This window comes from Drosophila navojoa, chromosome 3 (assembly GCF_054131105.1).
Source record: "Drosophila navojoa isolate 15081-1374.11 chromosome 3, UAZ_NAV_1.0, whole genome shotgun sequence".
Classification (NCBI taxonomy): domain Eukaryota; kingdom Metazoa; phylum Arthropoda; class Insecta; order Diptera; family Drosophilidae; genus Drosophila; species Drosophila navojoa.
The window spans coordinates 23,606,861-23,629,136 of NC_142891.1; the positions used below are offsets into that span (position 1 = coordinate 23,606,861).

Here is a 22,276-nt window from a genome sequence, read left to right on the forward strand (position 1 = left end):
TGTTGCACCATATGTTGCAACTTTCACCCGAAATAAATACTTTGAAATAGTTGCAGCTTTTCCAAAATGCAATTTGCAATTGGTTTTATTTTTTTCTTTTGCCAATAATTGCAACTAATGCAACAAAACAATAACAAAAGCGACCAACAACAATGAAAGAAACAGAAAACTAAAATTGCACAACTGAGTCGAAAGAAAGAAAGAAAGAAATCGTCGCGTCGCTTGGGGGCAACACTCTGAGTCATGTTATAAGCAGAAAAGTATCGTGTTTGTATAAATATGTACATATATATACATATATATCATGTAGCTGTATACAAAATTGGATCAAAAAGTGCTGAGATGATAGAAATTGCTTCCGCAGTTGTACACAAACTGGAAATAGATCTTATAAGCAGTATTTAGAAATGTTTCCCTACAGATCGGTTTTTGTAGTTTTGTTGCCGCGTCATTTCCTTATCAGGCCAAGCTGCCAAATGTCACCAGCACCAGCACCCACGGCATAATTAATTATCCCTTAGTTCCCTTTGCCACCGCATGGATCGGACTACTGTGCGACGACTTTTTCAAGGTGGGTTTGCAGTATTTACAATTTCTTTTTATGTTCTATTTTTTTTTTTTTTTTGTAGGGTCTGCCATGCAGGCGCTGATAGCACACGGCTGTGCACCCCTATAAAGCGAAAGGCAGAGCTATAAAGTATTATCGCATGGCCTACAGTTAGATCATCAAGCGGGGGGTTAGACACTGGCGACAGCACCAGGCACAGGTACATAACATATAACACACAAAAACAACTCATCGTCACGGTTCGATGACAATGGAAAAAAAAAATAGTAAAATTAAAAAAAAAAAAAAACGCATGAGCTCCGAATACAAAATGTGTAGAACTTGGCCACCATGACATTATTAGTACATGTATATAGTATATACATATAAATATATATATTCATGATGAGCAGCAATTGCCTGCTGTCTAACTAAAATGCAGGTTTCACTTCAAATTGTTCACATTGCCCTAAACAAGCTAATAATATTGCCTACTTAGATTTCTAGCTTGAGTCGAGACTATATGCCGGAGACGTACGTCTTTCTTCGAAATCGATGGATATGTAACAAAAGAAATTATTATTTTGAAAGAACAGTATTGCCTTATGATATCTTGCAGTTTCTAGAATATACAGTAAAATAATATCAGAATATACATATAATATATAACTTATTAATTATTAGTTAAAGTTGCCTTCAATAATAAATAATATTTGTTTTACAATATATTTTTCTGATATTATTTTATTGATTTATATACATACATCTGTTGATAATTTTTATTTATTTAAATATTTATTTTGAAAAGAAAATATTGCAGCTTTTAGAATTTAAAGTAAAATAATTTTAGAAGTATTTAAAATATAATAATTAATAAATAATTATTTTATGAGCTGGTTAAAGATGTCTTAAATAATAGATAATATTTTGTAGAATAAATAATATAATAATTAATTAATTAAATAATATACTTAATATATATTTTTGAGAATTTTTATTTATTTACAAGATTTAATCATTTATTATTTTTTTTTGGAGGTACGAAGTGTTAGAAAATAGTTTACTTCACAAGAAATTAACTCCATTAATTTACCTTCAATAAACAATTTATTGGCATTCATTCTTTATTGATAAAAATGTGCTTATTTCAAATCCATTTAGCAGTAAGAGAAAAAAGTGGATCTAGCCAGATATTGGCGTATTGGCGCTATTAATAGGAACTCAACAATTGCCAGTAGCACCACGTTAAGAGATAAATATGTTTTTTATTTCGCGAGTTTGGCGAATGCATTACAGCACAAGTATATAAATTTCTTTCTTGATCATCTATGGCCGCTGATGTTTAGCCGAATGGAAAGCTGAGCATTGGGCAGAGCCACAGAATCAAAAGTTTGTTGGCCGCTGCGGCAACAGCTGCAATTTGTTGCTGCAACTAATTGCATTTGGCCAACGGTCACCGGTAGCACAGATCGTCTAACGGTTACTTCCGTTAAACAGACATAGCCAAGCGATGAAAAATAGCGAATGATTCTCTAACCAAATCAAAGCATAGAGCACCCAACAACGATCAATGTAACAGTAGCGAAAACTTTCCACATGAATGCAGCTGCCAGCACGAGCTCAGGCTGAGGCTGAGGCTGAGGCTGCGTCTGCCACAGAGCTGAGCTGGCCAGGGCGGAAGTAGCGGTCATTGGAAGGTTCAATCGATGGCTAGGACGATGCTGAACGATCATCAGCGTAATGAACAATTAGTGCCTGAGGTGGCCGTCGCGTGGCTCCCAACAAGTGCCAACTTCCGATTGCAATTGCTAGATATGTAGTAGGTAGGTATGATATGATGATATGCGCATAAATCTATTGGAAGTCAGTTCCTCTGGGCCTTTAATAAGGGAGTTGTTAACGAGATTGCTCGACACGATGGCCGCTGCATTAGGAATTACAGCTGGGAGCAGTGGCTTATAGCGGAAGTGATGTGCTTGCCTCGAAAGGTTCACATGGTATCGGGTCAAGTCGAGGCGACATACAAGCGACAACTTGAAATTCTAGCGAAAATTCGGAAACGCAGGTCTTGAGCAATATCTGGCCCAGGTTGCGGTCGATGGGCCAAAGGGAGGGGGCGGCAATTCAGCTAACGAAACTGGAGTCAGAAGAAGAGCGCCCGAGCTAATGATCATTGCAATGGATCTGAGCGGCGGCCGAAGAAAGATAGAGACAGAGCGAGAATGAGAATGGGAGACAGAGACAGGTACAGAATGAGATGGGCTCAGCGTGATCGAGAGAGATCGGGAGTAAGCAAGACGGCTAGCTGTACACAGCGAAGCAAGTAATTACACCTGTGCTAATACGCTTCACTGAGCGCGCCATGCGCAAGGGAGATAAGCATAACAGCTGTTGGAGAGTAGCGTAGCCAGCACCGCAGCGAGGTTACAAAAACCCCGTGCCATGAGCGCAGACAGCCAAGTCGCAAATTGGAACGCAAGCGAACAACGTCGCGTTCTGCCTCAGTATCGTCAAACAGTGTGACCAGAGTTAAACTCTACAAGAGCCTCAGACAGAGAAAGAGAGAGAGAGAGGAGAGTTGGCTAGTGTCTCAGGGCAGTTGCTCAGTCTTACCTTGTATATAGTTTGAGTTGTTGTTGTTGCTGCTGTTGCTGTTGCTGTTGTTGCTGCTGCTATTGTTGGTGGCGCGTTTTTTGTGTACGTTGCTTTTGGTTACCTGTCGTGTTGGCCACGTTTGTGACGATCCGATCAGTGCACCGTCAGCGAGCGGCGCGCGCAGTTTGGGGCTTCAGCAAACAGTCGCACAGTCACAGTCACAGTCACCGTCAGCAACAAAAACAACAGCAGCTATTGCTGGGCGAGAGAGCGAGAGAGGGAGAGAGAGAGCAGTAGATAGCACAGCAAAGTGTTAGATAAACTGATAATACAATAGAAAATTGGAAAAAGTCACAGAAACGTGGCGTACAAAATTCACAAAAAAAACTGAACTGAACAAAAAAGGAAAAATAAAAAAAAAAAAAATAAAAAACAAAAACAATAATAAATAACTGCAAAGCAACAACAATTAAGAAAAAAACAAAATGCGCAACGTCAACGGCGAAACGGCGCAGTGTCAATAAAACTCTCGAATTCATTAACACGACACAAAACGTTCTATTAGTAAGCACTTGCAAATTTGACGAAATGAAATGGAGACGGCGACTCGAGCAAGCCGAGACAAGCTACAAATTAGCGTGGAGAGACCCTATCGAATCGGCAAAGAGGAGCAACACAACAATCGAACAGCGGTTGAAAGGTCTAAGCTATCAAATAGTGACGAGCCATGCAAACAGACACACAGACAGACATCATAAAAGTCAGACCCGGACGCAAAACACTGAATGTTCAAGCTTCGAGTCATAAAAAGCGCTGCGATCATATCCTTGGCCTCTGAAGTTCAGGTGAGTTTTAAAATAATACATTTATAATTCCTTAAAGCAGGTTATAAATATATGTATATATATATATGTATATACATATATATATATTTTTTATTTGTTGAAATATATACAAGTTTTCAAATAATTATACATAGCTCTGAATTTTAAGCGAAAGGCTAGATTTATAGCTATAAACTATGAACTCTATAGAGTTTTTTTTTTTGTATATTATATATGTATATATTAATATTTATATATATTTTGTCGTCACAAATATACACATAGAGACAGTTTCAAGCGTAGATTTTTATTTATTTATTTAAAGAGTTTGATTTGTTTAGAATTCAGGTCTCTGACTTTGTTTCAGCTTACAATTTGAAATTGAGTAACTCTCATATGATATATCTCAGCTTTTTATATTAATATCATTATTATAAGAGCTAGGCTTTGATTTTCAATCTATGTAGGATTAATTAGAGATTTTATGCAATTTAATAATAATTTAATATAAAACTGAGTTAGCAGCTGCATATTTTTACCTTTATATTTAAATAATATTCAAATTTGATAACTTATTATTATTTCACGAATTGAAACGCTCGAAAGAATAGTAAAAAAAATATTTTTATAACAAATATTAAAAAAATGTCTTAGCTATATTTAAGGTTCCAGCTAATGACTAGTACACAACCAGCAGCTGAAATTATTATGAAAAAAACCCTCACTTATTTTTATAGAAGGCTTACAATTATTAGTGGGTATCCGAAATAGGCGCATAGTTACAAGCCAAAAATCTGGCCAAATAACATAAAAATAGATGTCTTTCTTTCGCATAGACTTTGTGCTCAATCATTTCACATAATTTGTAGCATAAACATTTAGCGGCGCCTTAAACAAGTCAATAGACGATTAAAAAAATGATTTTTCAAAAAATGATTTTTGTAGCCCACACAAAAGGTAAACGGGCCGAAAAAAAAAATATATATATAAAATCTTAATAATAAATACAAGGAAAAAATGAAAAAATTACAGACAATGCTAAGGCAACAATCAAAGAGTTAAAGCAGGGGGAAAATGTATAATAAAAGGCAACTTTGGAGCCGTTCGACACATCGGCAAATTCTCGGCACTGAGCGGGTTTGTAGCTTTAATTGCGAGCCGAGACGGCAAGTGACATCATTTTAGGCAACTTTTTGGATTTGGCAAACAAGTTGTACTCGCAGAGTGTGTTGTTGTTGTTGTTGTTGTTGTCATTGCTGGCGTGTAGTCACAGGTTCTTTGGGCTTAATTGCTATGACTTTATTAGGTTATCAGTGCTGTGTGTATTTGTGCGGATTTTGATGTTCAATGTTGATGTGGAGTTATGTCTCATTAGCAACACGTGTGTGCTTGAAACTTGTACTTGGCTCAACAGAGGCGCGCACATACACCCAAGCACACACACACACACACACACACACTGTTGCAATATCAATTACAGCATGCCTCCGGAGCAGTCACTGGAGTCAGTAACTGGTTTTGTGAAGTCAGTACAAGAATGAATAAAAATACCAAAAAAAAAACTCATTGCTGTTTGGGACACCTCCTGCACATTGCACACACACACACTGACACACACACAAACGCGCACACAGAAATACAGGCAAGAGCTCCTGCAGGTTTCAAGTTGCATTTGCCTTGACTCGAACGCTCCTAAAATGACCCAGAGCTATCGCCACAGTTGTTGCTGCTGCTGCTGCTGCTGTAGCAGCTACAGCTACGGCTTGCCACAACCATAAAGTTGCAGCAGGAAACTCGAACGGCAACAACAACAGCAACGGCAACAATTTGCAAACTCATGCCATGCAGCCTTAAAAGGCCGCCTCATCCGCTCCACTGCGGCACGGTTCGACCTGACTCTGGCAAATAAAAGTGCGTGATTTGTGTCTTGAGCCCAAGTGATGTGCCCACCACCGGCACCACCAGCACCACCAGAGAGCGACAGGCGAGAGACACGGAGAGCGTCTTCAGGTCTTAAGCCTCCGACAATCCATCAGGCAAACACATTGCTAACACTGTCTCTCTTAGGAGGGGTCAACAGACCTCTCCTACGAGCCCAAGAGCCCAAGAGACCGCACAGCCCAGCGCAGTCGCAGTCGCAGTCGCAGTCGCTCGCGAGCTCGTTGCCTCCGTTGGTGGCAGCAGCTGCGCATGTCTAATTGTAGTCAAAGTCACTACACTTAACCAGGCAACAAGTCGTGTGAATCTGCCACCAGTTCAGTTCAACTCAGCAGAGCTGTGATAATTGCCAGCGGGTCAAGCATCAAGCAGCAGCAGAAGCAGCAGCACCACCAGCCGCATCCCCTGAAAGTCTACGAGACATTTAAGCTTCATCTTCAACTCCAACTCCAGCTACAATTCCAACTCCAACTTGAAGTTCAACTCAAAGGCTTCTTTTATCGGGCACTTGCACACGTCAACAATTTCGAGAGCGCTTTGCTTCGTACACGATCGCTACTTAAGAATGTTAACTTGCCACCGACAATGAGCTGGCTTACAAGCAAGCCACCAAGGATAGCAAAAGAAGTTTGTAAATTAAATAAATTACAGATAATAATGAGCTACAAAATGGTTAAATGGGATCGCAAAAAATTTGCTTCTTTTTTTTTTTATAAAATTAAACTGTGGGTTTCTCTTCAGATAGGATAGCATAGAGGATATTACTTGAAAGGATTTAAACTGAATTGCATTGAATATTTTTGTATAGTATTCTTTCCTTGAACCGATTCTTCTTCTTGTTGAATATCATAAGCAGGATTATGATATTGATGTCTTTAGAATAGAAATGCTTCTTATATTACACATTTTAATATACATGTATTCAATTTTTCTATTATTTGGTCCAAGTTAAAGTTGGTTTCATTAAAATTGGCATATAACTTTTTGGTTTAGTTATGAGTCTTTATTGGCTCCGTTCAGCTTTTGGGAATCGTTGGCCAGTTTAGCGTCTTTTTTATACACTTTTTTATTGGGCTGAATGACAGCGAGTCAGGTATAGTTGGCCACCACCAAGTGGCTTGTTCGTTGGATTGTGTTTTGACATGTCGGGCACTTCTGGAAATGTAGCGCTTCCTGGAACGGCACCGGGCAGGGCAGAGCATGGCATATACAGTGCTCGCCTCTCTCTCTCTCTCTCATTCGTTTTATGTTTTATTTATTTAATTTTTTTTTTTATTTTTACCTATGTTTGTTTTTACATTTTTGTTTTTTTATGCTGACGGTAGCTGACCTTTTTAGGTTTTCGTATCTTGTTTGTGTTGTTGTCACTTTTTCCACAGAAGTTGTAAAATGCTGTTCAAAGCGCCGCCAACCCTTAGCGTTAATGATCGCCGTTGGCCACAAACTGCGTCGTTCTGGCCAATTTCTAATAGCCAAGAAGGGTTTTCTGGCTACTGGCTGCATTCTGGCAAACAACAAATGGCATCATTTAAAAACACATTTCGCCTGCTCATCATCATGCTGGCAGCCAGCTAACAGTTGCCAAGCTTGAAGTCGAAGTCTCCATTCGCTGTTGCTGTTGCAGTTTGTGGCTCAGTCACAGGTGCACAGCGGGCAGTAGTCACAACATAACGCTGCTCATATATCTTGGGCGGGCAGGAGGCGGCAGCGGCAGCGGCAGCGGCGGTCGCTTGCCGGCTGCTTCAATTGATGCTGACAGCGAATGAAAGGCGCTGCCTGGTAACTCCAGAGGTCGGGGCACAAAAGCCGCTGCCTAGTCACGCTGCTTCTTGCTCGTACTTCCTCTCCAGATGTGTAAACCAGTTTCAGGCCACATACACACGACGACGACGACGACGACGACGACGACGACTCCCCAGATCAATTCTAGCAGATTTCACTTTTTCCTGATCGCCAAGTCGACTCTCGGCTCGGCACTGTCAGTTTTTTGTTGTTGTATATATTTTGCTGTTGTTGTTGTTGTTGTTGCTGTGAGTTTTTAAGGTGCAGCTCGAACGGTTGCAACTGTTGCCTGTTGGGTGCTTGTCGTCGTTTTGTTTCTGCTACATTCACCAGCTTCCAGCTCTCTCAACGTCTGCATTGCAGTTTTTTCCTCCTTTTATCAGAATGAGTCGCACAAACATGTTGTTGTCGTTGCTGTTGCTGTTGCTGTTGCATGCCACAAATGTGCGATTGGCATGTCAAAATAATTATGTATTGATTTTTGATCTGAGCAACGCGAAAATTGTTGGCGACGATCTTTGAACCCACAAAACTAGAAACTTTGGCCAGTAAAAGCCTCGCCAATGAAATCAAACTGAATACGTACAGCATGCTCCAAGGATAAACGGAGAATAAACCAAAAAGAAGGAGAGAAAAGAGAAAACAAGTTCTCCAGTTGCCAGTGGGCGCCGCTTGGTCGCAAAATGAATGACACTAAACGCTCCTGACAGCGAACATTTGTCGGTGCCGATCGCAGCGGGGCAGTTAATTACTTTTGCACGAAATTATGTTAGTTAATTGATTAAGCGTCGAATATTTTGAGCACTTGCCCACTAAACGTAAACGGGCCATAGCCACCCGAGTGGGCAGTTCCTTTGCCTTGCCTTGCCTTGCCTTGCCTAGCCTTAAAGCCTAACGTAACACAAATTTATATGTTGCTGCTTGTTGTTACCTTCGGGATGTTGAACCTGGCTGCACCCACCCACGTGATTCAGGTAGAGCCAGCGATGGCCGACTCGCAGAAATTACGGCTGCGAGGCGGGATCTGTCTAAGTATGTACATGGGCGTAGTTTCTTTTTCTCTTTGGGGGAGAAACTGAAACTTCAAAAAAAGCCGAACTGTAGCTAGATTCAAAAGTTCAGACAATTTCCTCAATCAATGTATTGATTAGTTTTTCATTGCAGCTCTGCATTCAAGGCAATTGCAATATAAGCTTAGATACCGTTTGTTATATTTAGCAATATTTCATACATGGAATTTTCTTTATCAGCTAATTTTCCTATTATTGATTATAGCTTTCTCTTAAAAGTCTACATAACGGGCTAAAGCGTTTAGAGTTACTTTTCAGTTGAAATATAAATCCTTTGCTTTCTACACTCAGTTTGCAGAGTAATTTGAGACGTATAGGTGGAAAAGCTGCGCTTAGTCTAGACTCTGTCCAGTAATATCAGAGAAAGCAAAATTCAAACCATTCATAAAATTTTTGTAATTATTTAACAAAATAATATATTTGAGATTATGAACTTAAGAATAGAAAAATTCGAGATTAAAAACTCATAAATTTTTATCGATTTTTTTGGGAGAGTTCAAGCAGCTGTTGACAGCATTAGGCCAAGCAGGTTTTTGACGGTTTGTAAACGTTGAAGAGCTCAGAACTCAGAATTCAGTCAGTTGTGTTGAGATCTATTAAATATGAATGCTCAGCGGAAACAGACCCAGACTGACAATATAAATACCTTGACAATAAAACAGACATAAATATCAATTATAGGCTTTGGGGGAGAGAGATCATGTTGTCAGTTGCGCTAGTCAGGTGTGGAGGCAAAATATAGATAGACTCGGTTTTTGTTGCTTTAGTTATTAAGCAGGAGTTTCTCAAAATTAAACAGAGTCAAACAATAGAAGTCGAGTCGTTCTCATTGTTATTTAAAGCGCTGCCAACGCATTGTTTAAAGTAAATATTTCTCTCTTATTGTTGTCGTTGTTGTTGTTACTGAGCATCCACTGTCAGCTGCTTGACGCATACAGCGAAAATAATATAAAATACACGACTTTTTCATAGCAGTCACGTTTTTATAGTTCGATTCTGTTTTATACCCTGTACTCGTGCAGATGGTGTATAATGGTTCAAGCTGATGAAGAAAAAGCTTTGAGTACAACTAAAGTCAGTTTAAGATATCTTTGTGGAAGGGCATTAAATGAAAACTTTGTGCAATCCGAACTGTAAAAAACTTATTACAGGGTATATTGCAGTGTATACCATTTGCTTTTGTATTAGCTAAATGTATATAATTTATATACATACATCAAATATTGAAACGTGTCGTTCACTTTAACGCTTTGTGTAAGCAAACAAACCAAATAAAAAACTCTAAGAGCAGAAAAAAAAGTTAAAAATTCTTTTCAAATCAGATTAGAAATGAAAGGCAAATCAAGAGCAACAATAAGAAAATTATAACAAAAAAAAAAAAAAAAAAAAAGAATAGAGATGAAAAATATCAGCAGCATCATCAGCTTTGCTTACACAGCATAAAAGAGAAAAGAGGAGGAATACCGTGATACTGTAGTAAGAGCAAAAGAACAGATATAATATCTGTGTAAGCTGCTGCTAGCGGAGATTATGATGTTGGCCCGTTTGACCAGGCATTGCATTGGCACTCAGACGTCGCCGGGCTGCCAAGTTAATGACAGCTTCAAGTAACGCTGCGCTCCCATTCCCATTCCCGATTCCAGCTTCGGCTTTGACTTTGACTCTCGTGGCAATTAGTTAAGGCAGCGGCTGTACGCGGCGTATACGTAATATGGCTATATATCATCGCCTGTGCATGTGTGTGTGTGTGTGTAGATGATGAGTGCTGAGTGGCGGTCTGGCAAATAATTGCTACTGTTCATCAGCGTCGTGAGTTGCCAACATACATGTAATTAAGATCGAGCCAGCTTGGGCTGGAGGTAGCACCTCGTAAAGGTCACTCTCTTGCGCTCTCTGTTACTTCCGCTCTCGCTCTCGCTTTAAATTTCTTCCGCTCAAAGTGTACGCATTTAAAATGCAATAATTTAATAAGACAGAAGAACAACAGCAAAATTAATGAAAAATATTGTGCATTTGTGCATAACTTGGCACAATTATGAAATACTTGAAAGGTTTCACGCATAACCGGTTTCGCGCAACTCTACAGAAACTTCATAAATAATAATGAAGGATAATGATGATGATGATGTTGCAAGCAGTCAGCCAGGGGCCAGAGACCGCTACAGCATGCCACGCCACGCCACGCCACGCCAAGCTGGCTAGCCGACGAGTCAGAACAGTCCGTCGAGTCCAGTCCCCTGCTACCGCTGCCACCTCCCCACCGCCCCTATGAGCTTGGGCCTGAAAGTGCCGCCAAGATTTATGCATGTAAAAACTCTGTATGAAGATAAATACAAAGTCTTGGCACAGCGCTACAACTGAAATCCTTCGAAACGACGCAAACGTAATGGGCATGGGGGCATGGTCATGGGATAGCACATTGAGGGTGTTTACGTGGAAAAATGGCATTACAGTGGGCTTTATTTGTCAAGATTAATTACAAAACTTGCTTTAAATCATCATTTTTTCTTATTCTTATTTATTTACAGGTTTGGACGAATGCAGATGGTTTCTCTGATCAGCAAGGCGTTAGCTCTACGGGTTGATATGGTAAGTTCTTTAGCATAAAGATATGCTTACTATCCCAATACATATATCTACATATGCAGTCTGTAATCTTCTGTTCATTTCCATTCAAGTCCATTGCTATTTGCTCTTGATTCCAATGTAGTTCATATATACGTATGTACATATATTTCCTTATAGTGAAACACAGTGCACGCTGTGTTTGTATATTTTCCCCAGGGTTCCTTCTTTTTTTCTGCAGCCGACAATTGAACACAGCGAATAAAGGAGATTTCAGCCAAGTTGCGGTCGCAGGAGAGTTCTGTTTATGGCTTTAATTAAGAGAGACTAGTCGAGGGAGTGCAGCAGCGGCTCATTAGCAGCAATTTGTTGGAGTGTGCGCCATGGCATTTGCAAGTCCATAGCTAGAAGTAGATCATTGAGGCGTGCATGTTTTATTGTTGAACTAAGCTAATTATGCATGGCAGACGGGTGTTATCTATCAAAGCGGCGAAGCCGAACAGCAACTGCATAAATCGTAAGGCTCAAATTGACATATGTGCTCACAATCAGTGAAAGCGTGTGAACTGAACTTGAGAAATTGCCACACACAAGAGACACAACGGACGACAGACAGCAGACGACGACAAGAAAAATAAATAAATAAATAACCGCAGGTAAACAAGAGCAAAGCCTAGACTCTGGCCCGCCGTTGCTTATGCATATGCAAAGAAGGCTCGGTGTGTGCGCGCGACGGGGGGAGGTGTAGAGCAGGGCTGGCGACACACATAAATCTATATAATGCTCACACATGAGAATGTTGTATGTTGTATTGGCAGTTGCCGCTGTTGCCGCTGTTGCCGTCTGCCAACTGCTGCCGGGCTACACAGCATTTCCCATATCAGTTGACAATTTGTCAACTTCTGGCGACTTGAATGACATTCCCTATAGATACACTGCAAACAATGGGTACAAATAACGCAAAATTCGCCTCTCCAATTCACGAAGTGCACAACAGCCGTCGGCTTGGCTCTGCGCCCTCAATTTCCAACAAGAACAATGAAGGCCGAGGAATGCCAGAGTAGACTACATTACTTAACAAATTTTGATCAAGTTGTTCGACTGCTGCCAAAGGCTTCCTTATCAAGCGCCACAACTGCTGCAAGTCTCTATCTATGTGTATTTAGTAGATATTGAAGGTCTGTGAGTCAGCGCTGGGTATTATTATACCATCTGGTTACTAATAAGTCATCAATTTAAGTGAGATTAAGGGTGTTGGCTTAGGTCGTTAGTCTGAGAGACTATGGGTCAATCAGACCAACATTTATTTTGAATTTGAATTTCCTTTTGTATATGGCAAGCAAATTTCATTTTAATTCGAGTTTTATTGTTATTATTACTTTATGAGTTGTGACTTTCGAATAAACTAAATCTTAGAAAGGCAAAAAGTTCTCAGACTTGCAACCTTGACCAATCAGTGGAAACCTGCTCTGCGAGCTTTTATGGGGCTTTATCAATCAAAGAGGCAAATGATAAGCTCTGGAGTGAACATAAACCAAACGTATTTTATGGCCTCAGCAGGAGCAGCTATAAGGCCAAACATTCGGTAGTTAGATTCTGTTGCTCGGCTTGTACCAGCTCTCTAAGACCTGGTCTATAAATCCGCAACTATTACTTATCAGCTGTTGGCATCGGCAGCAGCTCCTGTGCCCTGTGCGCGGAGATAAATGTGCCCGCGAAAACTTTGACAAGCGATTAACTTTACAATTTATCGCTTAGTCTCCAGAAAAAAAGAAATAAAATAAAATAAGAAGCATCAATTGAAGGCAGCGCCAGAGTCGAGCTGCCAATTGTCGTAAATCTTTTGCATCCCGATTCCAGTTTTGTTGCTGGCTGCTGGCTGGGATCTGGCTTTATGTTGCATCATTAATTTAACTAGTTGTGGAACATGCGCCTGGGTCAGCGCCTTTAAAATACACGCCCTGATTAAAACATCAGCCCGGCTAACTAAGTTGTCTGCAACGGGGCAAACCTGCTCCAGCTCCAGCTCCAGCGTCCAGTATTTATTTATGCTTGTTTAAACATATTTAATGTCATTACGGGTGCAACCAGGACCAACACGCATTTAATTATGCGCCCTGCGCAGTAAATTAATGAACACTTTTATCAGCGTGCCACGGCCAGACTCCAGAGTGAGATCGAGAGAGAGAGAGAGAGAGCGAGAGAGAGAGAGAGAGAGATACAAGTTTTCGTTTGTTGGCACCACGCAGAATCAAGTAGCTGTTCCAATATATTTATTGCAGCGTCTCCTTGTTCTCCTGTTGTTGTTGTTGTTGTTTGCTGTCTTCGTCGCCTTTTGCCGCGTTTTAATCGCATTTAATATATCATTTTATTAAGCCAATCGGCTGGCTGGCTGACTGGGTGACTGGGCTCTTGGCTGGCTGGAGTCATCTTCGCTGCGGCGGCTCGATGTCTTCTTTGGCTGCTTAGCGTCTGGGTTGTCAATTTGCGTAATGCTGTCATAAGGCTGTCAGTTTATCATGCGCTCGCTGGGCAACTCGCTTTATATTCATTCATTTAAGCAATGACTTTAAGCGGCGCCTGTGGCGACATCTGACGACACCCAGGCAAATGCAATGCTCTGCGCCTCTGACAGCTAGTTGAAACTGAGCTATGTCTGGCATTTAATTGTGGCATGTGTGGCAAGTTCCGAGTAACAGCAACTGTGTCTGCAGCTGCAAGACTGCAAAACTGCAAAACTGCAAAGCAGCAAACAACATTCCATTCGCTCAAGCCGATCCAGCTAACCGGGCCGATTGTCAAATGCTATCCAACTAGCCACCCTACGAGCCAACTCTTTTGCCTGTTGCCAATTGCCTGCTGACTGTGGACTGCTGCCTGTAAATGCGCCTCGGGCTGAAGCAGGCTCACAAACAGGCCCAGCTAGAGTTAGTCAGCCTTCGACTTATTGTGGCAGCTATTTATGTTATTTTTTTTTCTCTTCATTTGTTTGTTTCCTGCCCATAATGTAAAGCCAGAGCATTAGCTCTATTTAATGACGGCAAAGTGCTTTCGTATAGCATAAATCAGTGCTCAAAAAAGAGCAACAGATAAATAACAAACGATTGCAATTGATGGCTTTCCTTTGACAATTGGCAATTGGCAGTGAATAGACATGTTGAGGAAATGATTTATAGATTTGTAGACATGCATAATTTAAGTAAAGTAAATTAGTAAAAAAAGAATATATATGTATGCCTTCTCTTTAAGCAACCCTCGCGCATGCCAACTGCTATAGTTGACATCAACATGAATTCCATTGATACTTATGTCGCATGTATTATGTTCTCCTCTGCTTGCAGAATGAAATGTGCCTGAATCGAAGCCGACTGCATCCTGAACTTGTCAATCATGGAACTGATCTGCATATTGGCTGGAAGGCTAGCGCACGCTTCCTGTTGGGTAAGTTGATACTCAGCAGCGACTAGAGGCAGCTAAGGCTGGCAGACCAGATTGATGTTTAGTCAGAGAGCGAGAGAGAGAGAGAGAGAGAGAGAGAGGAACAATGCCAACTCTTTGACAAAGATAGATTCAAACATAAACTCATCTAGTCGACCCCGTCAGAGTATGGACCTGACCTCTGCTGGCTGCCAAGACTAATTTATCAAATGGTTCAAGGGTGGCCCATCAAAGCCACACGAGCTGTTGCATAATTAGGGGGGAAAACACAGAAAACAGAGAACAGAAAAAAAACTGAAACAAAAAAATACAAATGCGTTTTTAAACCATTGAGCAACGCCTCTTTCTAACAGTTTTCTGTTATTAGTTTGGGTTTCCATTCGCTTTTTTCTTTCAGAAATTTTTGTTTGATTTTTGTTAATTGCCGCTTACTATTCTTGGAGCCATTTGGCCATGTTGGCGAGTGGGTTTAATGGTCTCATACAGAACTAAAATTCTAATTAACAAAATATTTAAGAAAACGAATAAAACAAAAAACAGTTTGTTAAAACCAGAAAAAAAAATATATAAAAGAAACTATTTTGGGCATTGTAAGATCGTCAAAGCAATTAATCATAAAAAGATACAGAAACAGAAACAGAGTCTCTGAGGAATCTCTACTTTGTTGAGCTGCTAACAAAGCCTATGCTTTGTGTTTCTGTTTTAGGAATGCTCATAGTGCCAAGTCGTAGAATATCAGCCAAGTTAACGTTGACGTTAACGTTACCTGCAGTTGAATAAGCAGTTGGATCAGTTTTCGACAGATAAATTAAGTAATAAATCATTTTGTTTGCAGAGCTATCAAAGGAGCCGCTCAAAATCATTCGAAATTAATTAATACTCATAATAAAACTATAATTAAACCAAAGACAGGCGACAAAACTGAAAAAGAATAGTTAGGAGTCTTCTAGATCCAAAGGAGAGAGAGAGAGTAGAGAGTGAGAGGGAGGTATAAAGGGAGAGCGAGAGAAAGAGAGAGATAGAGGCTGTACGAGGTATATTTATCTTTTTCAACTGAAATGCTAACAAGTCCAGAGTCGAAAGTGGCGTCGTGGCCGGGGCAAGATATCGCATGTGATTGAAATGAAATATAAAATTACATTAAATTACCGGATGTAATTGCGGTGGTCGTGCCAGTCGCTCACAGCCCGCTCAGTAGCTGGCTCAGAGCTAGCCTCTTACGCTGCCCAATGAATCATGGCCAAAACAAAATGCGTCGCAATTGTTGCCAGAGCCAGAGCCAGAGCTAGCCAGCTAGCCAGTCAGCCAGGCAAATAGACTCAAGCAACGAACTTGAAGCACTTGGTGTGGGCGCACGCTCTCATGACCAAAAACAAGAAGCAAACAACAACAACAACAACAACACCAACAGCAACAATCGAAACAAAAAGGCAGGCTACCCACGCTACATTCAAGACGAAAAATTGTAAATGAGGATCGGCTGGAAGTCCATTGACTTCTCGTTTCGAGTATCTTATCAGAGCCAAACGATTTTGTCAAATGACAACTGCGGCACATTAAATGCGTCTTTTTCACGCCACACGACATTTTCAATGTGCATTTAGTTGTCAATTATTTTTGATAGCCTGCCGAGTGCGCATGCCATGATAAGAGCTCATGCGAGCCCGGCTTACGGCCCGGCTCCTGCTCTCGCTGCGATCTGGCTCTGTGCCGAGTGCAGGCCATTTGCATAGTGAGCGCTTGTTCGCCTCGGTCCTCAGGCTCAGATATGGCAAAAGAGTTTTTATTTAGCTGCGCGTTCTCGCATCGGGACGTTTCGTTTTTGTTAGCAACTTTCCATATGGCAAACAGGCAGCTGGCATAACTGTTCCTCGACACAAATGTCACAAATCATAGATATATTGTTGTTGTTCTCAGCTAACGTACGCGTAATTTATGGCTTTGAATGAGCGCAACGTGTTTGTGGTAGAAGATTTTGGCTAAAAGATTCGTCACGAATTCGCAATTGTTTAGCTTTCTCATGATAAAAGTGAATTTAATTGAAGAATTCCATAAAATAAACTAAATTAAAGCTCCCCTAATGAGTTTTTGTGTGGTATAGACGGACGAAATGATGGCAATGAGAAGGATCTATAACAAAATAAATGAGAGTCAGCTTAATATACGGAATACTTTACGTTGATCCAAAGCTGTTTCATCAGTTTCTAAGCAATCTACTTGGGGATTTTAGCTTCAGATCTAAAACACACTATGGTTAGCTCATAATAACTGCTGGAAGGCAATCATATCTTGTTTAATTACTCCACCTGACTGAAAGCTACTCCAAATAAATTCATATCATGGCTGAATGTAATTTGTGAAACTACTTTATACGTTGCCTAGCTAACCCATATGAAATACTGAGTACTGAGTATTGCTCGTGTCCATATTGCTATGCGATTTCGTTGAAAACAATTTGCGCAAAAAATAAGGAATTGGGAAAAAATGAAGTTTGCAGTGCATATGCCACGCACGTAGCAACAACATCAACGACTGTGCAACAACAATCAGACAATCATGCACATAATCATGCCATCAATACATTATATATACATATATATATGTATATATATATGGCAATTATCAATGAAATTTATAACAATCCACGAAATGTAACGAAAACATAACCGACCAATAAAAATTTCATTTTCATAAGCTTGCAGCAGCAACAACAACAACAACAACAACAGCAACAACAGCAGCAAGGAATGAAAAAGGAATCGGGCCGGGCATGGATGGGGGGCATGCTGCCATTGCAGCTGCATTTAATGTGAATGCCGCGTGCTGTGTCCAGTTCGTCATACTCAGCATTTTGATGTTGTTGCTGTTGCTGATTTTGCTGCCTGTGATCTGCATCATAAAAACGTGCCAGATTGATGCGTGATTGAAATGCCAATTGGCTTTGAGTCCAGAGTTGTGGCCAAACCTGAAGTTGCCTCGTTAATGTGGTTGTTGTTTGTGGATTGCTCTCGAATATATATACATGTATATGTATGTATATGTACATTTATGTATAGTTGGACTCGAACAGCGTGTATTCTTACCGTTAAGACTGCGTAAGGGGCTTCTTTAATCGTGTCTTCAATCTCATCTCATTTCTCTCTTTTCTACCTGCCCCTGTTTGCATTGTCATTGCAGACAATTAGAACTGGTCTCTGATTCCGTGCGGCATTTGACTGCAATTTGCTTAAAAAGGCCGCTAGATAAACGATAAACAGTTGTTACTGTTACCTTTGGCCATATACGACCGACCACATATCTATGTATATGTACATACATATATACAACGAATTTCCGACGCTTACCGTTCAATTCCTCTGCCATGACATGGTCAAGACCATGACTAGTTTTTCTCTACGTTTCTCATTTCTTGTTTTATCTTCTACTGCTACTCTTTAGTAACGGGTTATATCATAATGCTACAGAGCTTGCCAAGCCTGCAGCTAATAGAAGCTATTATAATCTGTTCTAGCTATCTATCAATATCACTTAAATATATATATTATATATATTCATATTTTATTTGAATTTAATTTACTGATTTGAAAAGTTGAATTCAATTAAAATTCAAGAACTTTTCCAAATGCTTAAAGATATATTTGTACACTTGAAGCATATTTTCATGAAGGATTACTGTTTTTAAATATCAGCCTGCATGCATATTTGCAGTGTATATTAGATTCGTGAACATATACGAGCGTTTTCTTTGAAGCATTTCTATTAATATTTATGGGTTTGTCGTTGAAGCCTTTGCTTTGGCCGTGATGAATGAGTGTGCTGAGGCAGCTGCAGATCTTCGCAACAGCAACTGGCGCCAGTGAACGGCGACAGGCAGTAAAGTGCTGGCCATGTAGGGCATAGACAACTCAACGGACCGATCAAGCAGAGCAAGAGCAAGAGAGAGAGACAGGGAGAGAGGGAGAGAGACACACAGAGAAGTAGAATAGTGGGGAAGTTGGACAACCTAGTAAGTATCAATGAGAGGCAGCGGACTACAAATGACTCTTATCTCTTGCTGGCAACAAATTGACCATTTCAATTAATGAAAAACGCACTTAAACATTAAAGAGATGCTCGGACAGCCGGACAGTCGGACAGCGGGACTTCGGCATCAAGTGTTGGCGCTAATGATGCGATGAGATGCGCGCGCGGATGCGAAAATCGTACGGCGTGCGTTGAAGCGGCAGTGGCCAGAGAACCAGACGAAGAGCGAGAGAGGGAGAGAGATGTAAAAACAGACACCGCTCACATTTGCATATTTTGTTGTCGGTTTGGCTGACGATGATTATTGCTGGGGCCAGAGATTAAGCGCGTAAATTTGTCGTTAAAAATCATGTTGAGATCGTGATGCGGCCAGGCAGGGGCCAGCAGCGCCGGCGTAGACAGAGACACGCGATTTCGCTGCAAACCCGGCCAAAACAGCAGCCGTTGATTTTTAACTGTTTTATTTTCCTTTTGCGTTTTTGTTGTTTTTGGTATTTATTTGCTTGGCTGTTGATTTGATTGCAGCGCTTTTTGATTGATGGCTGTCGCCTCGCGCTGCATGCCCGGCATGTCAATGAGCCTGGCTAGCTACCTAACTGACTGACTGACACACTGATTTACCGTTGCATGATAAGCAGCGTGCGCAAACCAAAAGCACAAAAACAAAAAAACGAGTGAAAAAACAGAGAAGTGGCAATTACATGAAGTGGAGCAGCATTCGGCATTTCGACATTTGCATAAATTGGTCGCAACGAAATGAAAGACTTAGGCAACAAACTTGATTACAATTTGCCATCTCGTCGCGTCGCGTCGCGTCGCTTTCTTCGTGACTAATTTGAGTCTACGTTTTTTCCCAAGAGTTAAAGTTGAAGTTTGCTGTCAGAGGCCAAAGGTTATTTGTAATTCGTTTTCGATGTTACAATTTGGTTGCATTAACTCAATTAGCCTGTCCGAGACGTCGCGTCGCGTCGCGTCACCGATCTCCATTTTCCCCGAGAATCATTTGAAATGCACCAGTTAATTAGTTCGCCAAGCACGATGATCTTTTTTAATTGGATTTTCTGCATTTCTTTTCTTGTGATTTCATTCCACACGTATCGTCTCTTCTTTCCCAAATTGAATCGCAGTTGTATGCAGCACGCAGCGGCAAAGCCACAAAACGATTTTCACAGCGAATTATGAGGCCAACCGCAGCGCCCAAAGATGCCTCAACTCCAACTCCAACATCAGCTACAGCTACTAACATGCAATGGCTAGGTGGGAACGTGTATTTCCCACGCATGTTTGGCCTCTTTCCTACGAACAACTTCCGCGAGCTTCGGCGCGGCTAAAATAAAATAATTTGCGTTTTTGATTAAATCGTGGGATAGATCAAAGCAGCGAGCGATGCCTTATCAGGCAGCCGCACAGGTGAACAGTTAGCGGCCTCAACGTGGGATAGATATGTAAATCGAACAAAGCTTCTGTACGCTGCTCCTGTTTCCCTGTCGGCCAGCACAAACGGGTGAGACGCCAGTTCCCAGGTTTCATATCTGCTAGAGACTGCGCTTGGATCTTTCGATTGAGCATCGCGGGAGTACCAGCAGATGAGTGAGTTAGTTTTCGTTGTTTCGCATCTCGGCACAGTTAATGGCACTGGAAGAATTCACGGGGTTTTTCTAACACGCCCGTGATCTCTTAGTGGCATCTATGGTGCGGGATATTACGTTCAACAACTGAAAGCTTTTCGCCTTATTCCTAATTGTGTTAATTGAGCCGTAAAAAAGAAGCAAAATACAACGACAAAAACTTGTAAACGGGTTTATTCGCGCGCGCGTGTGTGTGTGTGTGTGTTCTACGTGCGTGATATGAAACAAACAGTGGCCAGTTTTTTGTCAGTTGGTAACAGGCCCAAGCTGCAATAAATTGGTTAGCTGCTTTGTCGTGATAAGCTCTGCGTTCATTGTGGGAAATGAATTATTGTTTTTGTTTGTTGCCTACGCTCATTAACACCTGGGCTCAACAATCTAATTCTTAAATACCGATTGTAAATTTAAGAGAGAGCAAAAAAGAAAAATTAGAAGAAAAAAAAAAATAATTTGAAAGAACTCGAAACCTTTTAGAACTTTACAGCGTTTGTTTGGGGTCTTGGGAACCTTTTGGAGCGCCGGACGTGTCAGCCTTGAAAAATCACCTTTCACACTGCCCGCTGATGGACAGAGGCATTGCTACAATTAATAGTTCAATGAACTTCAACTAAAGCGAGCGGATGGAACGGTGGCAGCAGCAGCAGCAGCGAAGACTGGATGAAAAAAAAAGCAGCCGCAAGAGCTGGGAGTGAGAAAAGAACAGAAAGTACCATAGCTAGGCCCGAACCATGGATAATAGCCCAGCGCAGCAGTTACAAAAAAGAAAGAAAAAGCCAAGAGAGGAAGAGAGAGAGAGAGAGGAAGAGAGAGAGAGAGGAAGAGAGAGACCATAAGAAAAAAAAAGATAATTAACTTTTTTCCTTTTTGTACTAAGTATGGCAACTGAATGAGGCGCAGTTCGTCAACAAGTTGGCAAGAGGCGAACAAATTATAGCGCATTACTAAAATGCCCGCATCTGTGTGAGAGCGCAGTATCATGGGAGCTGCAGTTGCTGCAGGGTTGCCGGTGTTGTGAGCCACAAGACACGAGACGGTGCCCGAATCGAGGGTGTCTAGGGCGACTATCTGGGTCTCAAGTTTGTCCACTGGACGCTTCAATGAATCCATGCATATATTTTCTTGCAAATTCTTATTGCAGAGCTCACACACGGCTTACTAGCGAATTCCTGCACGAGCTCTTTGATGACGAGCACTCTGCACCTGTCCGCCAACAAGACTAGCTCCAGAGGCTTTCGCGTTCCGCTCGGACGATCTCGGAAGTGCAGGTAGCAGCGTTTCCTGTGTGCCAGCCAATCGCAATAATACATGAGACACCTTTAACAATGAATAAACTAACATTTCAATTGTGAGCGAAGACAGAGAGTATTTGATTTATATTCCTTGAAGTTGAAGCTAAAAATATCCTATTACTTATTCATTATTATAGATATTAGCAAAGCTAAGAGTACCCTAGGCTCGTCTTAATATTTTACTTAAATTTTGGAGGAAATAGACATTTATATTGATTGTACAAGATTAATAGATAGATAAGAGTCTAGAGTTGAATCGGTTAGTAAACTTTTGCTGGACTCCCTTTGATTTGGAATGGATTGCGGACATATCAAGCGAATGAATTTAACAACTGTTCAATTTTCTCCCAGCTGGGCTACAAATGCACGGAGTTTACTTGTTGCTACTCGGAGTAAGGCCATTAAATGACGACAGCCCGAATTGCGAGCCAAATGTTGTTAGTGTCACAATACGCCATGGAAATTTAGAAAATTGCCTTTAATCAGTTGCGAAAATGAGCTGAACAATTCGAATGGCCCATGGGCCGAGATGCAGCAGAAGAAAAGTTGTAATCAAACCAAAAACCGAGCTTAAGAC

The 22,276-nt window shown here is 41.0% G+C and overlaps 2 long non-coding RNA genes across 2 annotated transcripts; both read left to right on the forward strand.

Moving 5' to 3' along the window:
- The first annotated feature begins 210 nt into the window (after positions 1-210).
- Positions 211-857, forward strand: LOC149091896 (uncharacterized). The gene is made up of 2 exons (XR_016196598.1): positions 211-571; positions 630-857. It is a non-coding gene; the product is annotated as an uncharacterized LOC149091896 (long non-coding RNA).
- A 2,124-nt stretch (positions 858-2,981) lies between these two features.
- LOC149091897 (uncharacterized) lies at positions 2,982-22,267 on the forward strand. Its single transcript, XR_016196368.1, has 4 exons — positions 2,982-3,987; positions 11,285-11,345; positions 14,663-14,762; positions 19,910-22,267. It is a non-coding gene; the product is annotated as an uncharacterized LOC149091897 (long non-coding RNA).
- The last annotated feature ends 9 nt before the right edge of the window (positions 22,268-22,276 follow it).